We start from the raw sequence: 20791 nt of genomic DNA, 5'->3' as shown, positions 1-20791 counted from the left end.
ATTTATATGTCTCCGAAAGAGAATCAAGCGTGTGTACGGCGGCATAAACGCAGCAGTGATAGGATTGGTGAGGTTCGGTGAGCAAATGCAGACCCTTTGAAGTCATATTGCATGGTACCCATTCCATGGGTCTCAACTCTCCAGGTTTAAGGGATTCTTCCTTCAGCTAAAACATGCATGTGGAACCCAGAGTATGATCCACCGTGTGATCGGGAAACGTGTTCAAATGTGTCTCAGTTTTCGTCCCCTGGTACTCGGGTGCAAACTCCAGACGCTTTACTAACACTCTCCCCACTTGGAGAGACAGTGCCTTTAACCTCCTGTTTGGCCCAGTTTGCAATTTCTGCGGAAAATGTACAGGAATAGGGAGAACCAATGAGAGACTAGCTGGGGGTGTCTGGACGGGTAAATTTAACTCTCATTTCCCACCAGGAAGAGGAATTAACCAAAGGCTCAGCGTGCCGTGCCGGAACCACACTAGGGCCTGAAGCAATCCTGCGGTGATGCGGCCAGCTCACAAGAAAGCGAGTTGAAGAAAGGAGCTCAGGGGCACTGTAATTCACAAACCTGCAGAGTTATAAATGACAGCTATCGTCCAAAAATATATTGAAGTAAGGCTGCCAAGAGGACTTGAAAGCGGGGCTGAATTGCAGGAAACAGATTTCAGGAGGTAGACGGGAATTGCATGTAAAGCATAGGAAAAGAGGCAGAACGTCCACAATGATGCACTTGGCCAAAAAGGGCGTATGCGTTTTTTCCTGAATATATTCAGGAAAAAACGCATACGCCCTTTTTGGCCAACCAAGCAAGTTTGCAAAGGAAATCTGCACTACAATGAAGTCTCACTGCCCCCCGGTCAAAAGGGACATCTGAAAAAAGTGTAAAATCCAGAAAGGCAGGACAGGCCATGGAGAACTGGGAGCTTTGTTATGCTGATGGGCGGGATGTAAATTGCCAACAGCCACTCTGGAGAAGTGTATGGTGTTTCCTGAAACATCTAAAAAACAAAGCAACAGAGCCTAGGGCACTTCCACTTATGGTCCTATAGCTTAGGGAAATTAAAATCAAAAAGACACAGCCACCCCAAAGTTTGGGACGGCTCTGTTTACAAGAACCTCGTTTACAGTACAAGTTCAATATCACAGAAAGCGAAAAATGGATAAAGAAGTTGTGGTACTTACGTACAATGCAATATCACTCAGCAATGAAATCTATGTCATCAGGCCCGTCGCAGCATAATGAGTGGATTCAGGTACGATGATTCTAAGTGAAATAAGTCACACAGAAAAAGAAACATCATAAGATATCACTACTACACGGAATGTAAACTTGGCTACACAGGAACTGAATTACAAAACAGAACAGGGTCTCAAATGTAGAAAACCAACTTATGCTTGCTTAAGGGGAAAGGTGAGTTGGGGTGCTGCATGAAACCAGAGATTGAAATTAGCACAGATACCGTGCCATAAGCCAAATATGTAATAGACAAGAGCTACTCCTTGCTAAACGAAGTGTACTCAACACCCCATATTAAACGCCTAAGAATACACCTGACTAGTAAGAATCTTAAAACCTGTGGATTTATATGTCTCCGAAAGAGAATCAAGCGTGTGTACGGCGGCATAAACGCAGCAGTGATAGGATTGGTGAGGTTCGGTGAGCAAATGCAGACCCTTTGAAGTCATATTGCATGGTACCCATTCCATGGGTCTCAACTCTCCAAGTTTAAGGGATTCTTCCTTCAGCTAAAACATGCATGTGGAACCCAGAGTATGATCCACCGTGTGATCGGGAAACGTGTTCAAATGTGTCTCAGTTTTCGTCCCCTGGTACTCGGGTGCAACATTCAAGACGCTTTATTAACACTCTCCCCACTTGGAGAGTCAGTGCCTTTAAACTCTTGTTTGGCCCAGTTTGCAATTTCTGCGGAAAATGTACAGGAATAGGGAGAACCAATGAGAGACTAGCTGGAGGTGTCTGGATGGGCAAATTTAACTCTCATTTCCCACCAGGAAGAGGAATTAACCAAAGGTTCAGCGTGCCGTGCCGGAACAACACTAGGGCCTGAAGCAATCCTGCGGTGTTGCGGCCAGCTCACAAGAAAGCGAGTTGAAGAAAGGAGCTCAGGGGCACTGTAATTCACAAACCTGCAGAGTTATAAATGACAGCTATCGTCCAAAAATATATTGAAGTAAGGCTGCCAAGAGGACTTGAAAGCGGGGCAGAATTGCAGGAAATCGATTTCAGGAGGTACACTGGAATTGCATGTAAAGCATAGAAAAGAGGCAGAACGTCCACAATGATGCACTTGGCCAAAAAGGGCGTATGCATTTTTTCCTGAATTTATTCAGGAAAAAACGCATACGCCCTTTTTGGCCAACCAAGCAAGCTTGCAAAGGATATCTGCACTACAATGAAGTCTCACTGCCCCCCGGTCAAAAGGGCCATCTGAAAAAAGTGTAAAATCCAGAAAGGCAGGACAGGCCATGGAGAACTGGGAGCCTTGTTATGCTGATGGGCGGGATGTAAATTGCCAACAGCCACTGTGGAGAAGTGTATGGTATTTCCTGAAACATCTAAAAAACAAAGCAACAGAGCCTAGGGCACTTCCACTTATGGTCCTATAGCTTAGGGAAATTAAAATCAAAAAGACACAGTCACCCCAAAGTTTGGGAAGGCTCTGTTTACAAGAACCTCGTTTACGGTACAAGTTCAATATCACAGAAAGGGAAAAATGGATAAAGAAGTTGTGGTACTTACGTACAATGCAATATCACTCAGCAATGAAATCTATGTCATCAGGCCCGTAGCAGCATAATGAGTGGATTCAGGTATGATGATTCTAAGTGAAATAAGTCACACAGAAAAAGAAACACCATAAGATATCACTACTACACGGAAGGTAAACTTGGCTACACAAGAACTGAATTACAAAACAGAACAGGGTCTCAAATGTAGAAAACCAACTTATGCTTGCTTAAGGGGAAAGGTGAGTTGGGTTGCTGCATGAAACCAGAGATTGAAGTTAGCACAGATACCGTTCCATAAGCCAAATATGTAATAGACAAGAGCTACTCCTTGCTCAACGAAGTGGACTCAACACCCCATATTAAACGCCTAAGAATATACCTGACTAGAAATAATCTTAAAACCTACGGATTTATAAGTCTCTGAAAGAGAATCAAGCGTGTGTACAGCGGCATAAACGCAGCAGTGATAGGATTGGTGAGGTTCGGTGAGCAAATGCAGACCCTTTGAAGGCATATTGCATGGTACCCATTCCATGGGTCTCAACTCTCCAGGTTTAAGGGATTCTTCCTTCAGCTGAAACATGCATGTGGAACCCAGAGTATGATCCACCGTGTGATCGGGAAACGTGTTCAAATGTGTCTCGTTTTCATCCCTGGTACTCGGGTGCAACATTCCAGATGCTTTACTAACACTCTCCCCACTTGGAGACTCAGTGCCTTTAACCTCCTGTTTGGCCCAGTTTGTAATTTCTGTGGAAAATGAACAGGAATAGGGAGAACGAAAGAGAGACTAGCTGGAGGTGTCTGGACGGGCAAATTTAACTCTCGTTTCCCACCAGGAAGAGGAATTAACCAAAGGCTCAGCGTGCCGTGCCGGAACTACTCTAGGGCCTGAAGCAATCCTGCGGTGTTGCGGCCAGCTCACAAGAAAGCGAGTTGAAGAAACGAGCTCAGGGGCACTGTAATTCACAAACCTGCAGAGTTATAAATGACAGCTATCGTCCAAATATATATTGAAGTAAGGCTGCCAAGAGGACTTGAAAGCAGGGCAGGATTGCAGGAAACCGATTTCAGGAGGTAGACGGGAATTGCATGTAAAGCATAGGAAAAGAGGCAGAACGTCCACAATGATGCACTTGGCCAAAAAGGGCGTATGCGTTTTTTCCTGAATATATTCAGGAAAAAACGCATACGCCCTTTTTGGCCAACCAAGCAAGCTTGCAAAGGAAATCTGCACTACAATGAAGTCTCACTGACCCCGGTCAAAAGGGCCATCTGAAAAAAGTGTAAAATCCAGAAAGGCAGGACAGGCCATGGAGAACTGTGAGCCTTGTTATGCTGGTGGGCGGGATGTAAATTGCCAACAGCCACTCTGGAGAAGTGTATGGTGTTTCCTGAAACATCTAAAAAACAAAGCAACAGAGCCTAGGGCACTTCCATTTATGGTCCTATAGCTTAGGGAAATTAAAATCAAAAAGACACAGCCACCCCAAAGTTTGGGACGGCTCTGTTTACAAGAACCACGTTTACGGTACAAGTTCAATATCACAGAAAGCGAAAAATGGATAAAGTTGTGGTACTTACGTACAATGCAATATCACTCAGCAATGAAATCTATGTCATCAGGCCCGTAGCAGCATAATGAGTGGATGCAGGTACGATGATTCTAAGTGAAATAAGTCACACAGAAAAAGAAACATCATAAGATATCACTATTACACGGAATGTAAACTTGGCTACACAGGAACTGAATTACAAAACAGAACAGGGTGTCAAATGTAGAAAACCAACTTATGCTTGCTTAAGGGGAAAGGTGAGTTGGGGTGCTGCATAAAACCAGAGATTGAAATTAGCACAGATACCATTCCATAAACCAAATATGTAATAGACAAGAGCTACTCCTTGCTCAACGCAGTGGACTCAACACCCCATATTAAACGCCTAAGAATATACCTGACTAGAAATAATCTTAAAACCTACGCATTTATATGTCTCCGAAAGAGAATCAAGCGTGTGTACGGCGACATAAACGCAGCAGTGATAGGATTTGTGAGGTTCAGTGAGCAAATGCAGACCCTTTGAAGTCATACTGCATGGTACCCATTCCAAGGGTCTCACCTCTCCAGGTTTAAGGGATTCTTCCTTCAGCTGAAACATGCATGTGGAACACAGAGTATGATCCACCGTGTGATCAGGAAACGTGTTCAAATGTGTCTCAGTTTTCGTCCCCTGGTACTCGGGTGCAACATTCAAGACGCTTTACTAACACTCTCCCCACTTGGAGAGTCAGTGCCTTTAAACTCCTGTTTGGCCCAGTTTGCAATTTCTGCGGAAAATGTACAGGAATAGGGAGAACCAATGAGAGACTAGCTGGGGGTGTCTGGACGGGTAAATTTAACTCTCATTTCCCACCAGGAAGAGGAATTAACCAAAGGCTCAGCGTGCCGTGCCGGAACCACACTAGGGCCTGAAGCAATCCTGCGGTGTTGCGGCCAGCTCACAAGAAAGCGAGTTGAAGAAAGGAGCTCAGGGGCACTGTAATTCACAAACCTGCAGAGTTATAAATGACAGCTATCGTCCAAAAATATATTGAAGTAAGGCTGCCAAGAGGACTTGAAAGCGGGGCAGAATTGCAGGAAACAGATTTCAGGAGGTAGACGGGAATTGCATGTAAAGCATAGGAAAAGAGGCAGAACGTCCACAATGATGCACTTGGCCAAAAAGGGCGTATGCGTTTTTTCCTGAATATATTCAGGAAAAAACGCATACGCCCTTTTTGGCCAACCAAGCAAGCTTGCAAAGGAAATCTGCACTACAATGAAGTCTCACTGCCCCCCGGTCAAAAGGGACATCTGAAAAAAGTGTAAAATCCAGAAAGGCAGGACAGGCCATGGAGAACTGGGAGCCTTGTTATGCTGATGGGTGGGATGTAAATTGCCAACAGCCACTCTGGAGAAGTGTATGGTGTTTCCTGAAACATCTAAAAAACAAAGCAACAGAGCCTAGGGCACTTCCACTTATGGTCCTATAGCTTAGGGAAATTAAAATCAAAAAGACACAGCCACCCCAAAGTTTGGGACGGCTCTGTTTACAAGAACCTCGTTTACGGTACAAGTTCAATATCACAGAAAGCGAAAAATGGATAAAGAAGTTGTGGTACTTACGTACAATGCAATATCACTCAGCAATGAAATCTTTGTCATCAGGCCCGTCGCAGCATAATGAGTGGATTCAGGTACGATGATTCTAAGTGAAATAAGTCACACAGAAAAAGAAACATCATAAGATATCACTACTACACGGAATGTAAACTTGGCTACACAGGAACTGAATTACAAAACAGAACAGGGTCTCAAATGTAGAAAACCAACTTATGCTTGCTTAAGGGGAAAGGTGAGTTGGGGTGCTGCATGAAACCAGAGATTGAAATTAGCACAGATACCGTGCCATAAGCCAAATATGTAATAGACAAGAGCTACTCCTTGCTAAACGAAGTGTACTCAACACCCCATATTAAACGCCTAAGAATACACCTGACTAGTAAGAATCTTAAAACCTGTGGATTTATATGTCTCCGAAAGAGAATCAAGCGTGTGTACGGCGGCATAAACGCAGCAGTGATAGGATTGGTGAGGTTCGGTGAGCAAATGCAGACCCTTTGAAGTCATATTGCATGGTACCCATTCCATGGGTCTCAACTCTCCAAGTTTAAGGGATTCTTCCTTCAGCTAAAACATGCATGTGGAAACCAGAGTATGATCCACCGTGTGATCGGGAAACGTGTTCAAATGTGTCTCAGTTTTCGTCCCCTGGTACTCGGGTGCAACATTCAAGACGCTTTACTAACACTCTCCCCACTTGGAGAGTCAGTGCCTTTAAACTCTTGTTTGGCCCAGTTTGCAATTTCTGCGGAAAATGTACAGGAATAGGAAGAACCAATGAGAGACTAGCTGGAGGTGTCTGGATGGGCAAATTTAACTCTCATTTCCCACCAGGAAGAGGAATTAACCAAAGGTTCAGCGTGCCGTGCCGGAACAACACTAGGGCCTGAAGCAATCCTGCGGTGTTGCGGCCAGCTCACAAGAAAGCGAGTTGAAGAAAGGAGCTCAGGGGCACTGTAATTCACAAACCTGCAGAGTTATAAATGACAGCTATCGTCCAAAAATATATTGAAGTAAGGCTGCCAAGAGGACTTGAAAGCGGGGCAGAATTGCAGGAAACCGATTTCAGGAGGTAGACGGGAATTGCATGTAAAGCATAGGAAAAGAGGCAGAACGTCCACAATGATGCACTTGGCCAAAAAGGGCGTATGCGTTTTTTCCTGAATTCAGGAAAAAACGCATACGCCCTTTTTGGCCAACCAAGCAAGCTTGCAAAGGAAATCTGCACTACAATGAAGTCTCACTGCCCCCCGGTCAAAAGGGCCATCTGAAAAAAGTGTAAAATCCAGAAAGGCAGGACAGGCCATGGAGAACTGGGAGCTTTGTTATGCTGATGGGCGGGATGTAAATTGCCAACAGCCACTCTGGAGAAGTGTATGGTGTTTCCTGAAACATCTAAAAAACAAAGCAACAGAGCCTAGGGCACTTCCACTTATGGTCCTATAGCTTAGGGAAATTAAAATCAAAAAGACACAGCCACCCCAAAGTTTGGGACGGCTCTGTTTACAAGAACCTCGTTTACGGTACAAGTTCAATATCACAGAAAGCGAAAAATGGATAAAGAAGTTGTGGTACTTACGTACAATGCAATATCACTCAGCAATGAAATCTATGTCATCAGGCCCGTCGCAGCATAATGAGTGGATTCAGGTATGATGATTCTAAGTGAAATAAGTCACACAGAAAAAGAAACATCATAAGATATCACTACTACACGGAATGTAAACTTGGCTACACAGGAACTGAATTACAAAACAGAACAGGGTCTCAAATGTAGAAAACCAACTTATGCTTGCTTAAGGGGAAAGGTGAGTTGGGGTGCTGCATGAAACCAGAGATTGAAATTAGCACAGATACCGTTCCATAAGCCAAATATGTAATAGACAAGAGCTACTCCTTGCTCAACGAAGTGGACTCAACACCCCATATTAAACGCCTAAGAATACACCTGACTAGTAAGAATCTTAAAACCTGTGGATTTATATGTCTCCGAAAGAGAATCAAGCGTGTGTACGGCGGCATAAACGCAGCAGTGATAGGATTGGTGAGGTTCGGTGAGCAAATGCAGACCCTTTGAAGTCATATTGCATGGTACCCATTCCATGGGTCTCAACTCTCCAGGTTTAAGGGATTCTTCCTTCAGCTAAAACATGCATGTGGAACCCAGAGTATGATCCACCGTGTGATCGGGAAACGTGTTCAAATGTGTCTCAGTTTTCGTCCCCTGGTACTCGGGTGCAACATTCAAGACGCTTTACTAACACTCTCCCCACTTGGAGAGTCAGTGCCTTTAAACTCCTGTTTGGCCCAGTTTGCAATTTCTGCGGAAAATGTACAGGAATAGGGAGAACCAATGAGAGACTAGCTGGAGGTGTCTGGACGGGCAAATTTAACTCTCATTTCCCACCAGGAAGAGGAATTAACCAAAGGTTCAGCGTGCCGTGCCGGAACCACACTAGGGCCTGAAGCAATCCTGTGGTGTTGCGGCCAGCTCACAAGAAAGCGAGTTGAAGAAAGGAGCTCAGGGGCACTGTAATTCACAAACCTGCAGAGTTATAAATGACAGCTATCGTCCAAAAATATATTGAAGTAAGGCTGCCAAGAGGACTTGAAAGCGGGGCAGAATTGCAGGAAACCGATTTCAGGAGGTAGACGGGAATTGCATGTAAAGCATAGGAAAAGAGGCAGAACGTCCACAATGATGCACTTGGGCAAAAAGGGCATATGCGTTTTTTCCTGAATATATTCAGGAAAAAACGCATACACACTTTTTGGCCAACCAAGCAAGCTTGCAAAGGAAATCTGCACTACAATGAAGTCTCACTGCCCCCCGGTCAAAAGGGCCATCTGAAAAAAGTGTAAAATCCAGAAAGGCAAGACAGGACATGGAGAATTGGGAGCCTTGTTATGCTGATGGGCGGGATGTAAATTGCCAACAGCCACTCTGGAGAAGTGTATGGTGTTTCCTGAAACATCTAAAAAACAAAGCAACAGAGCCTAGGGCACTTCCACTTATGGTCCTATAGCTTACGGAAATTAAAATCAAAAAGACACAGCCACCCCAAAGTTTGGGACGGCTCTGTTTACAAGAACCTCGTTTACGGTACAAGTTCAATATCACAGAAAGCGAGAAATGGATAAAGAAGTTGTGGTACTTACGTACAATGCAATATCACTCAGCAATGAAATCTATGTCATCAGGCCCGTAGCAGCATAATGAGTGGATTAAGGTACGATGATTGTAAGTGAAATAAGTCACACAGAAAAAGAAACATCATAAGATATCACTACTACACGGAATGTAAACTTGGCTACACAGGAACTGAATTACAAAACAGAACAGGGTCTCAAATGTAGAAAACCAACTTACGCTAGCTTAAGGGGAAAGGTGAGTTGGGGTGCTGCATGAAACCAGAGATTGAAATTAGCACAGATACTGTGCCATAAGCCAAATATATAATAGACAAGAGCTACTCCTTGCTCAACGAAGTGGACTCAACACCCCATATTAAACGCCTAAGAATATACCTGACTAGAAATAATCTTAAAACCTACGGATTTATATGTCTCCGAAAGACAATCAAGCGTGTGTACAGCGGCATAAACGCAGCAGTGATAGGATTGGTGAGGTTCGGTGAGCAAATGCAGACCCTTTGAAGTCATATTGCATGGTACCCATTCCATGGGTCTCAACTCTCCAGGTTTAAGGGATTCTTCCTTCAGCTAAAACATGCATGTGGAACCCAGAGTATGATCCACCGTGTGATCGGGAAACGTGTTCAAATGTGTCTCAGTTTTCGTCCCCTGGTACTCGGGTGCAAACTCCAGACGCTTTACTAACACTCTCCCCACTTGGAGAGTCAGTGCCTTTAACCTCCTGTTTGGCCCAGTTTGCAATTTCTGCGGAAAATGTACAGGAATAGGGAGAACCAATGAGAGACTAGCTGGGGGTGTCTGGACGGGCAAATTTAACTCTCATTTCCCACCAGGAAGAGGAATTAACCAAAGGTTCAGCGTGCCGTGCCGGAACCACACTAGGGCCTGAAGCAATCCTGCGGTGTTGCGGCCAGCTCACAAGAAAGCGAGTTGAAGAAAGGAGCTCAGGGGCACTGTAATTCACAAACCTGCAGAGTTATAAATGACAGCTATCGTCCAAAAATATATTGAAGTAAGGCTGCCAAGAGGACTTGAAAGCGGGGCAGAATTGCAGGAAACCGATTTCAGGAGGTAGACGGGAATTGCATGTAAAGCATAGGAAAAGAGGCAGAACGTCCACAATGATGCACTTGGCCAAAAAGGGCGTATGCGTTTTTTCCTGAATATATTCAGGAAAAAACGCATACGCCCTTTTTGGCCAACCAAGCAAGCTTGCAAAGGAAATCTGCACTACAATGAAGTCTCACTGCCCCCCGGTCAAAAGGGCCATCTGAAAAATGTGTAAAATCCAGAAAGGCAGGAAAGGCCATGGAGAACTGGGAGCCTTGTTATGCTGGTGGGCGTGATGTAAATTGCCAACAGCCACTCTGGAGAAGTGTATGGTGTTTCCTGAAACATCTAAAAAACAAAGCAACAGAGCCTAGGGCACTTCCACTTATGGTCCTATAGCTTAGGGAAATTAAAATAAAAAAGACACAGCCACCCCAAAGTTTGGGACGGCTCTGTTTACAAGAACCTCGTTTACGGTACAAGTTCAATATCACAGAAAGCGAAAAATGGATAAAGAAGTTGTGGTACTTACGTACAATGCAATATCACTCAGCAATGAAATCTATGTCATCAGGCCCGTCGCAGCATAATGAGTGGATTCAGGTATGATGATTCTAAGTGAAATAAGTCACACAGAAAAAGAAACATCATAAGATATCACTACTACACGGAATGTAAACTTGGCTACACAGGAACTGAATTACAAAACAGAACAGGGTCTCAAATGTAGAAAACCAACTTATGCTTGCTTAAGGGGAAAGGTGAGTTGGGGTGCTGCATGAAACCAGAGATTGAAATTAGCACAGATACCGTGCCATAAGCCAAATATGTAATAGACAAGAGCTACTCCTTGCTAAACGAAGTGTACTCAACACCCCATATTAAACGCCTAAGAATACACCTGACTAGTAAGAATCTTAAAACCTGTGGATTTATATGTCTCCGAAAGAGAATCAAGCGTGTGTACGGCGGCATAAACGCAGCAGTGATAGGATTGGTGAGGTTCGGTGAGCAAATGCAGACCCTTTGAAGTCATATTGCATGGTACCCATTCCATGGGTCTCAACTCTCCAGGTTTAAGGGATTCTTCCTTCAGCTAAAACATGCATGTGGAACCCAGAGTATGATCCACCGTGTGATCGGGAAACGTGTTCAAATGTGTCTCAGTTTTCGTCCCCTGGTACTCGGGTGCAACATTCAAGACGCTTTACTAACACTCTCCCCACTTGGAGAGTCAGTGCCTTTAAACTCCTGTTTGGCCCAGTTTGCAATTTCTGCGGAAAATGTACAGGAATAGGGAGAACCAATGAGAGACTAGCTGGAGGTGTCTGGACGGGCAAATTTAACTCTCATTTCCCACCAGGAAGAGGAATTAACCAAAGGTTCAGCGTGCCGTGCCGGAACCACACTAGGGCCTGAAGCAATCCTGTGGTGTTGCGGCCAGCTCACAAGAAAGCGAGTTGAAGAAAGGAGCTCAGGGGCACTGTAATTCACAAACCTGCAGAGTTATAAATGACAGCTATCGTCCAAAAATATATTGAAGTAAGGCTGCCAAGAGGACTTGAAAGCGGGGCAGAATTGCAGGAAACCGATTTCAGGAGGTAGACGGGAATTGCATGTAAAGCATAGGAAAAGAGGCAGAACGTCCACAATGATGCACTTGGGCAAAAAGGGCATATGCGTTTTTTCCTGAATATATTCAGGAAAAAACGCATACACACTTTTTGGCCAACCAAGCAAGCTTGCAAATGAAATCTGCACTACAATGAAGTCTCACTGCCCCCCGGTCAAAAGGGCCATCTGAAAAAAGTGTAAAATCCAGAAAGGCAAGACAGGACATGGAGAATTGGGAGCCTTGTTATGCTGATGGGCGGGATGTAAATTGCCAACAGCCACTCTGGAGAAGTGTATGGTGTTTCCTGAAACATCTAAAAAACAAAGAAACAGAGCCTAGGGCACTTCCACTTATGGTCCTATAGCTTAGGGAAATTAAAATCAAAAAGACACAGCCACCCCAAAGTTTGGGACGGCTCTGTTTACAAGAACCTCGTTTACGGTACAAGTTCAATATCACAGAAAGCGAGAAATGGATAAAGAAGTTGTGGTACTTACGTACAATGCAATATCACTCAGCAATGAAATCTATGTCATCAGGCCCGTAGCAGCATAATGAGTGGATTAAGGTACGATGATTGTAAGTGAAATAAGTCACACAGAAAAAGAAACATCATAAGATATCACTACTACACGGAATGTAAACTTGGCTACACAGGAACTGAATTACAAAACAGAACAGGGTCTCAAATGTAGAAAACCAACTTACGCTAGCTTAAGGGGAAAGGTGAGTTGGGGTGCTGCATGAAACCAGAGATTGAAATTAGCACAGATACTGTGCCATAAGCCAAATATATAATAGACAAGAGCTACTCCTTGCTCAACGAAGTGGACTCAACACCCCATATTAAACGCCTAAGAATATACCTGACTAGAAATAATCTTAAAACCTACGGATTTATATGTCTCCGAAAGACAATCAAGCGTGTGTACAGCGGCATAAACGCAGCAGTGATAGGATTGGTGAGGTTCGGTGAGCAAATGCAGACCCTTTGAAGTCATATTGCATGGTACCCATTCCATGGGTCTCAACTCTCCAGGTTTAAGGGATTCTTCCTTCAGCTAAAACATGCATGTGGAACCCAGAGTATGATCCACCGTGTGATCGGGAAACGTGTTCAAATGTGTCTCAGTTTTCGTCCCCTGGTACTCGGGTGCAAACTCCAGACGCTTTACTAACACTCTCCCCACTTGGAGAGTCAGTGCCTTTAACCTCCTGTTTGGCCCAGTTTGCAATTTCTGCGGAAAATGTACAGGAATAGGGAGAACCAATGAGAGACTAGCTGGGGGTGTCTGGACGGGCAAATTTAACTCTCATTTCCCACCAGGAAGAGGAATTAACCAAAGGTTCAGCGTGCCGTGCCGGAACAACACTAGGGCCTGAAGCAATCCTGCGGTGTTGCGGCCAGCTCACAAGAAAGCGAGTTGAAGAAAGGAGCTCAGGGGCACTGTAATTCACAAACCTGCAGAGTTATAAATGACAGCTATCGTCCAAAAATATATTGAAGTAAGGCTGCCAAGAGGACTTGAAAGCGGGGCAGAATTGCAGGAAACCGATTTCAGGAGGTAGACGGGAATTGCATGTAAAGCATAGGAAAAGAGGCAGAACGTCCACAATGATGCACTTGGCCAAAAAGGGCGTATGCATTTTTTCCTGAATATATTCAGGAAAAAACGCATACGCCCTTTTTGGCCAACCAAGCAAGCTTGCAAAGGAAATCTGCACTACAATGAAGTCTCACTGCCCCCCGGTCAAAAGGGCCATCTGAAAAAAGTGTAAAATCCAGAAAGGCAGGACAGGCCATGGAGAACTGGGAGCTTTGTTATGCTGATGGGCGGGATGTAAATTGCCAACAGCCACTCTGGAGAAGTGTATGGTGTTTCCTGAAACATCTAAAAAACAAAGCAACAGAGCCTAGGGCACTTCCACTTATGGTCCTATAGCTTAGGGAAATTAAAATCAAAAAGACACAGCCACCCCAAACTTTGGGACGGCTCTGTTTACAAGAACCTCGTTTACGGTACAAGTTCAATATCACAGAAAGCGAAAAATGGATAAAGAAGTTGTGGTACTTACGTACAATGCAATATCACTCAGCAATGAAATCTATGTCATCAGGCCCGTCGCAGCATAATGAGTGGATTCAGGTATGATGATTCTAAGTGAAATAAGTCACACAGAAAAAGAAACATCATAAGATATCACTACTACATGGAATGTAAACTTGGCTACACAGGAACTGAATTACAAAACAGAACAGGGTCTCAAATGTAGAAAACCAACTTATGCTTGCTTAAGGGGAAAGGTGAGTTGGGGTGCTGCATGAAACCAGAGATTGAAATTAGCACAGATACCGTTCCATAAGCCAAATATGTAATAGACAAGAGCTACTCCTTGCTAAACGAAGTGTACTCAACACCCCATATTAAACGCCTAAGAATACACCTGACTAGTAAGAATCTTAAAACCTGTGGATTTATATGTCTCCGAAAGAGAATCAAGCGTGTGTACGGCGGCATAAACGCAGCAGTGATAGGATTGGGGAGGTTCGGTGAGCAAATGCAGACCCTTTGAAGTCATATTGCATGGTACCCATTCCATGGGTCTCAACTCTCCAGGTTTAAGGGATTCTTCCTTCAGCTAAAACATGCATGTGGAACCCAGAGTATGATCCACCGTGTGATCGGGAAACGTGTTCAAATGTGTCTCAGTTTTCGTCCCCTGGTACTCGGGTGCAACATTCAAGACGCTTTACTAACACTCTCCCCACTTGGAGAGTCAGTGCCTTTAAACTCCTGTTTGGCCCAGTTTGCAATTTCTGCGGAAAATGTACAGGAATAGGGAGAACCAATGAGAGACTAGCTGGAGGTGTCTGGACGGGCAAATTTAACTCTCATTTCCCACCAGGAAGAGGAATTAACCAAAGGCTCAGCATGCCGTGCCGGAACCACACTAGGGTCTGAAGCAATCCTGCGGTGTTGCGGCCAGCTCACAAGAAAGCGAGTTGAAGAAAGGAGCTCAGGGGCACTGTAATTCACAAACCTGCAGAGTTATAAATGACAGCTATCGTCCAAAAATATATTGAAGTAAGGCTGCCAAGAGGTCTTGAAAGCGGGGCAGGATTGCAGGAAACCGATTTCAGGAGGTAGACAGGAATTGCATGTAAAGCATAGGAAAAGAGGCAGAACGTCCACAATGATGCACTTGGCCAAAAAGGGCATATGCGTTTTTTCCTGAATATATTCAGGAAAAAACGCATACGCCCTTTTTGGCCAACCAAGCAAGCCTGCAAAGGAAATCTGCACTCCAATGAAGTCTCACTGCCCCCCGGTCAAAAGGGCCATCTGAAAAAAGTGTAAAATCCAGAAAGGCAGGACAGGCCATGGAGAACTGGGAGCCTTGTTATGCTGATGGGCGGGATGTAAATTGCCAACAGCCACTCTGGAGAAGTGTATGGTGTTTCCTGAAACATCTAAAAAACAAAGCAACAGAGCCTAGGGCACTTCCACTTATGGTCCTATAGCTTAGGGAAATTAAAATAAAAAAGACACAGCCTCCCCAAACTTTGGGACGGCTCTGTTTACAAGAACCTCGTTTACGGTACAAGTTCAATATCACAGAAAGCGAAAAATGGATACAGAAGTTGTGGTACTTACGTACAATGCAATATCACTCAGCAATGAAATCTATGTCATCAGGCCCGTAGCAGCATAATGAGTGGATTCAGGTATGATGATTCTAAGTGAAATAAGTCACACAGAAAAAGAAACACCATAAGATATAACTACTACACGGAATGTAAACTTGGCTACACAAGAACTGAATTACAAAACAGAACAGGGTCTCAAATGTAAAAAACCAACTTATGCTTGCTTGAAGGAAAAGGTGAGTTGGGGTGCTGCATGAAACCAGAGATTGAAATTAGCACAGATACCGTTCCATAAGCCAAATATGTAATAGACAAGAGCTACTCCTTGCTCAACGCAGTGGACGCAACACCCCATATTAAACGCTTAAGAATACACCTGACTAGAAATAATCTTAAAAACTACGGATTTATATGTCTCCGAAAGAGAATCAAGCGTGTGTACAGCGGCATAAACGCAGCAGTGATAGGATTGGTGAGGTTCGGTGAGCAAATGCAGACCCTTTGAAGTCATATTGCATGGTACCCATTCCATGGGTCTCAACTCTCCAAGTTTAAGGGATTCTTCCTTCAGCTAAAACATGCATGTGGAACACAGAGTATGATCCACCGTGTGATCAGGAAACGTGTTCAAATGTGTCTCAGTTTTCGTCCCCTGGTACTCGGGTGCAACACTCCAGACGCTTTACTAACACTCTCCCCACTTGGAGAGTCAGTGCCTTTAACCTCCTGTTTGACCCAGTTTGCAATTTCTGTGGAAAATGAACAGGAATAGGGAGAACCAAAGAGAGACTAGCTGGAGGTTTCTGGACCGGCAAATTTAACTCTCATTTCCCACCAGGAAGAGGAATTAACCAAAGGCTCAGCGTGCCGTGCCAGAACCACACTAGGGCCTGAAGCAATCCTGCGGTGTTGCGGCCAGATCACAAAAAAGTGAGTTGAAGAAAGGAGCTCAGGGGCACTGTAATTCACAAAACTGCAGAGTTATAAATGACAGCTATCGTCCAAAAATATATTGAAGTAAGGCTGCCAAGAGGACTTGAAAGCGGGGCAGAATTGCAGGAAACCGATTTCAGGAGGTAGACGGGAATTGCATGTAAAGCATAGGAAAAGAGGCAGAACGTCCACAATGATGCACTTGGCCAAAAAGGGCGTATGCGTTTTTTCCTGAATCAGGAGAAAACGCATACGCCCTTTTTGGCCGACCAAGCAAGCTTGCAAAGGAAATCTGCACTACAGTGAAGTCTCACTGTCCCCCGGTCAAAAGGGCCATCTGAAAAAAGTGTAAAATCCAGAAAGGCAGGACAGGCCATGGAGAACTTTGAGCCTTGTTATGCTGATGGGCGGGATGTAAATTGCCAACAGGCACTCTGGAGAAGTGTATGGTGTTTCCTGAAACATCTAAAAAACTAAGCAACAGAGCCTAGGGCACTTCCACTTATGGTCCTATAGCTTAGCAAAATTAAAATCAAAAAGACACAGCCACCCCAAAGTTTGGGACGGCTCTGTTTACAAGAACCTCGTTTACGGTACAAGTTCAATATCACAGAAAGCGAAAAATGGATAAAGAAGTTGTGGTACTTACGTACAATGCAATATCACTCAGCAATGAAATCTATGTCATCAGGCCCGTAGCAGCATAATGAGTGGATGCAGGTACGATGATTCTAAGTGAAATAAGTCACACAGAAAAAGAAACATCATAAGATATCACTACTACACGGAATGTAAACTTGACTACACAGGAACTGAATTACAAAACAGAACAGGGTCTCAAATGTAGAAAACCAACTTATGCTTGCTTAAGGGGAAAGGTGAGTTGGGGTGCTGCATGAAACCAGAGATTGAAATTAGCACAGATACCGTTCCATAAGCCAAATATGTAATAGACAAGAGCTACTCCTTGCTCAACGAAGTGGACTCAACACCCCATATTAAACGCCTAAGAATACACCTGACTAGTAAGAATCTTAAAACCTGTGGATTTATATGTCTCCGAAAGAGAATCAAGCGTGTGTACGGCGGCATAAACGCAGCAGTGATAGGATTGGTGAGGTTCGGTGAGCAAATGCAGACCCTTTGAAGTCATATTGCATGGTACCCATTCCATGGGTCTCAACTCTCCAGGTTTAAGGGATTCTTCCTTCAGCTAAAACATGCATGTGGAACCCAGAGTATGATCCACCGTGTGATCGGGAAACGTGTTCAAATGTGTCTCAGTTTTCGTCCCCTGGTACTCGGGTGCAAACTCCAGACGCTTTACTAACACTCTCCCCACTTGGAGAGACAGTGCCTTTAACCTCCTGTTTGGCCCAGTTTGCAATTTCTGCGGAAAATGTACAGGAATAGGGAGAACCAATGAGAGACTAGCTGGGGGTGTCTGGACGGGCAAATTTAACTCTCATTTCCCACCAGGAAGAGGAATTAACCAAAGGCTCAGCGTGCCGTGCCGGAACCACACTAGGGCCTGAAGCAATCCTGCGGTGTTGCGGCCAGCTCACAAGAAAGCGAGTTGAAGAAAGGAGCTCAGGGGCACTGTAATTCACAAACCTGCAGAGTTATAAATGACAGCTATCGTCCAAAAATATATTGAAGTAAGGCTGCCAAGAGGACTTGAAAGCGGGGCAGAATTGCAGGAAACAGATTTCAGGAGGTAGACGGGAATTGCATGTAAAGCATAGGAAAAGAGGCAGAACGTCCACAATGATGCACTTGGCCAAAAAGGGCGTATGCGTTTTTTCCTGAATATATTCAGGAAAAAACGCATACGCCCTTTTTGGCCAACCAAGCAAGCTTGCAAAGGAAATCTGCACTAGAATGAAGTCTCACTGCCCCCCGGTCAAAAGGGCCATCTGAAAAAAGTGTAAAATCCAGAAAGGCAGGACAGGCCATGGAGAACTGGGAGCTTTGTTATGCTGATGGGCGGGATGTAAATTGCCAACAGCCACTCTGGAGAAGTGCATGGTGTTTCCTGAAACATCTAAAAAACAAAGCAACAGAGCCTAGGGCACTTCCACTTATGGTCCTATAGCTTAGGGAAATTAAAATCAAAAAGACACAGCCACCCCAAAGTTTGGGACGGCTCTGTTTACAAGAACCTCGTTTACGGTACAAGTTCAATATCACAGAAAGCGAAAAATGGATAAAGAAGTTGTGGTACTTACGTACAATGCAATATCACTCAGCAATGAAATCTATGTCATCAGGCCCGTCGCAGCATAATGAGTGGATTCAGGTATGATGATTCTAAGTGATATAAGTCACACAGAAAAAGAAACATCATAAGATATCACTACTACACGGAATGTAAACTTGGCTACACAGGAACTGAATTACAAAACAGAACAGGGTCTCAAATGTAGAAAACCAACTTACACTAGCTTAAGGGGAAAGGTGAGTTGGGGTGCTGCATGAAACCAGAGATTGAAATTAGCACAGATACTGTGCCATAAGCCAAATATATAATAGACAAGAGCTACTCCTTGCTCAACGAAGTGGACTCAACACCCCATATTAAACGCCTAAGAATATACCTGACTAGAAATAATCTTAAAACCTACGGATTTATATGTCTCCGAAAGACAATCAAGCGTGTGTAGAGCGGCATAAACGCAGCAGTGATAGGATTGGTGAGGTTCGGTGAGCAAATGCAGACCCTTTGAAGTCATATTGCATGGTACCCATTCCATGGGTCTCAACTCTCCAGGTTTAAGGGATTCTTCCTTCAGCTAAAACATGCATGTGGAACCCAGAGTATGATCCACCGTGTGATCGGGAAACGTGTTCAAATGTGTCTCAGTTTTCGTCCCCTGGTACTCGGGTGCAAACTCCAGACGCTTTACTAACACTCTCCCCACTTGGAGAGTCAGTGCCTTTAACCTCCTGTTTGGCCCAGTTTGCAATTTCTGCGGAAAATGTACAGGAATAGGCAGAACCAATGAGAGACTAGCTGGGGGTGTCTGGACGGGCAAATTTAACTCTCATTTCCCACCAGGAAGAGGAATTAACCAAAGGTTCAGCGTGCCGTGCCGGAACCACACTAGGGCCTGAAGCAATCCTGCGGTGTTGCGGCCAGCTCACAAGAAAGCGAGTTGAAGAAAGGAGCTCAGGGGCACTGTAATTCACAAACCTGCAGAGTTATAAATGACAGCTATCGTCCAAAAATATATTGAAGTAAGGCTGCCAAGAGGACTTGAAAGCGGGGCAGAATTGCAGGAAACAGATTTCAGGAGGTAGACGGGAATTGCATGTAAAGCATAGGAAAAGAGGCAGAACGTCCACAATGATGCACTTGGCCAAAAAGGGCGTATGCGTTTTTTCCTGAATATATTCAGGAAAAAACGCATACGCCCTTTTTGGCCAACCAAGCAAGCTTGCAAAGGAAATCTGCACTACAATGAAGTCTCACTGCCCCCCGGTCAAAAGGGCCATCTGAAAAAAGTGTAAAATCCAGAAAGGCAGGACAGGCCATGGAGAACTGGGAGCTTTGTTATGCTGATGGGCGGGATGTAAATTGCCAACAGCCACTCTGGAGAAGTGTATGGTGTTTCCTGAAACATCTAAAAAACAAAGCAACAGAGCCTAGGGCACTTCCACTTATGGTCCTATAGCTTAGGGAAATTAAAATCAAAAAGACACAGCCACCCCAAAGTTTGGGACGGCTCTGTTTACAAGAACCTCGTTTACGGTACAAGTTCAATATCACAGAAAACGAAAAATGGATAAAGAAGTTGTGGTACTTACGTACAATGCAATATCACTCAGCAATGAAATCTATGTCATCAGGCCCATCGCAGCATAATGAGTGGATTCAGGTACGATGATTCTAAGTGAAATAAGTCACACAGAAAAAGAAACATCATAAGATATCACTACTACACGGAATGTAAACTTGGCTACACAGGAACTGAATTACAAAACAGAACAGGGTCTCAAATGTAGAAAACCAACTTATGCTTGCTTAAGGGGAAAGGTGAGTTGGGGTGCTGCATGAAACCAGAGATTGAAATTAGCACAGATACCGTGCCATAAGCCAAATATGTAATAGACAAGAGCTACTCCTTGCTAAACGAAGTGGACTCAACACCCCATATTAAACGCCTAAGAATACACCTGACTAGTAAGAATCTTAAAACCTGTGGATTTATATGTCTCCGAAAGAGAATCAAGCGTGTGTACGGCGGCATAAACGCAGCAGTGATAGGATTGGTGAGGTTCGGTGAGCAAATGCAGACCCTTTGAAGTCATATTGCATGGTACCCATTCCATGGGTCTCAACTCTCCAGGTTTAAGGGATTCTTCCTTCAGCTAAAACATGCATGTGGAACCCAGAGTATGATCCACCGTGTGATCGGGAAACGTGTTCAAATGTGTCTCAGTTTTCGTCCCCTGGTACTCGGGTGCAACATTCAAG

The sequence above is a fragment of the Leucopleurus acutus genome, assembly GCF_964270905.1.
Source record: "Leucopleurus acutus genome assembly, chromosome: 1".
NCBI lineage: Eukaryota > Metazoa > Chordata > Mammalia > Artiodactyla > Delphinidae > Leucopleurus > Leucopleurus acutus.
Note: the sequence above shows the minus strand (reverse complement) of the source record.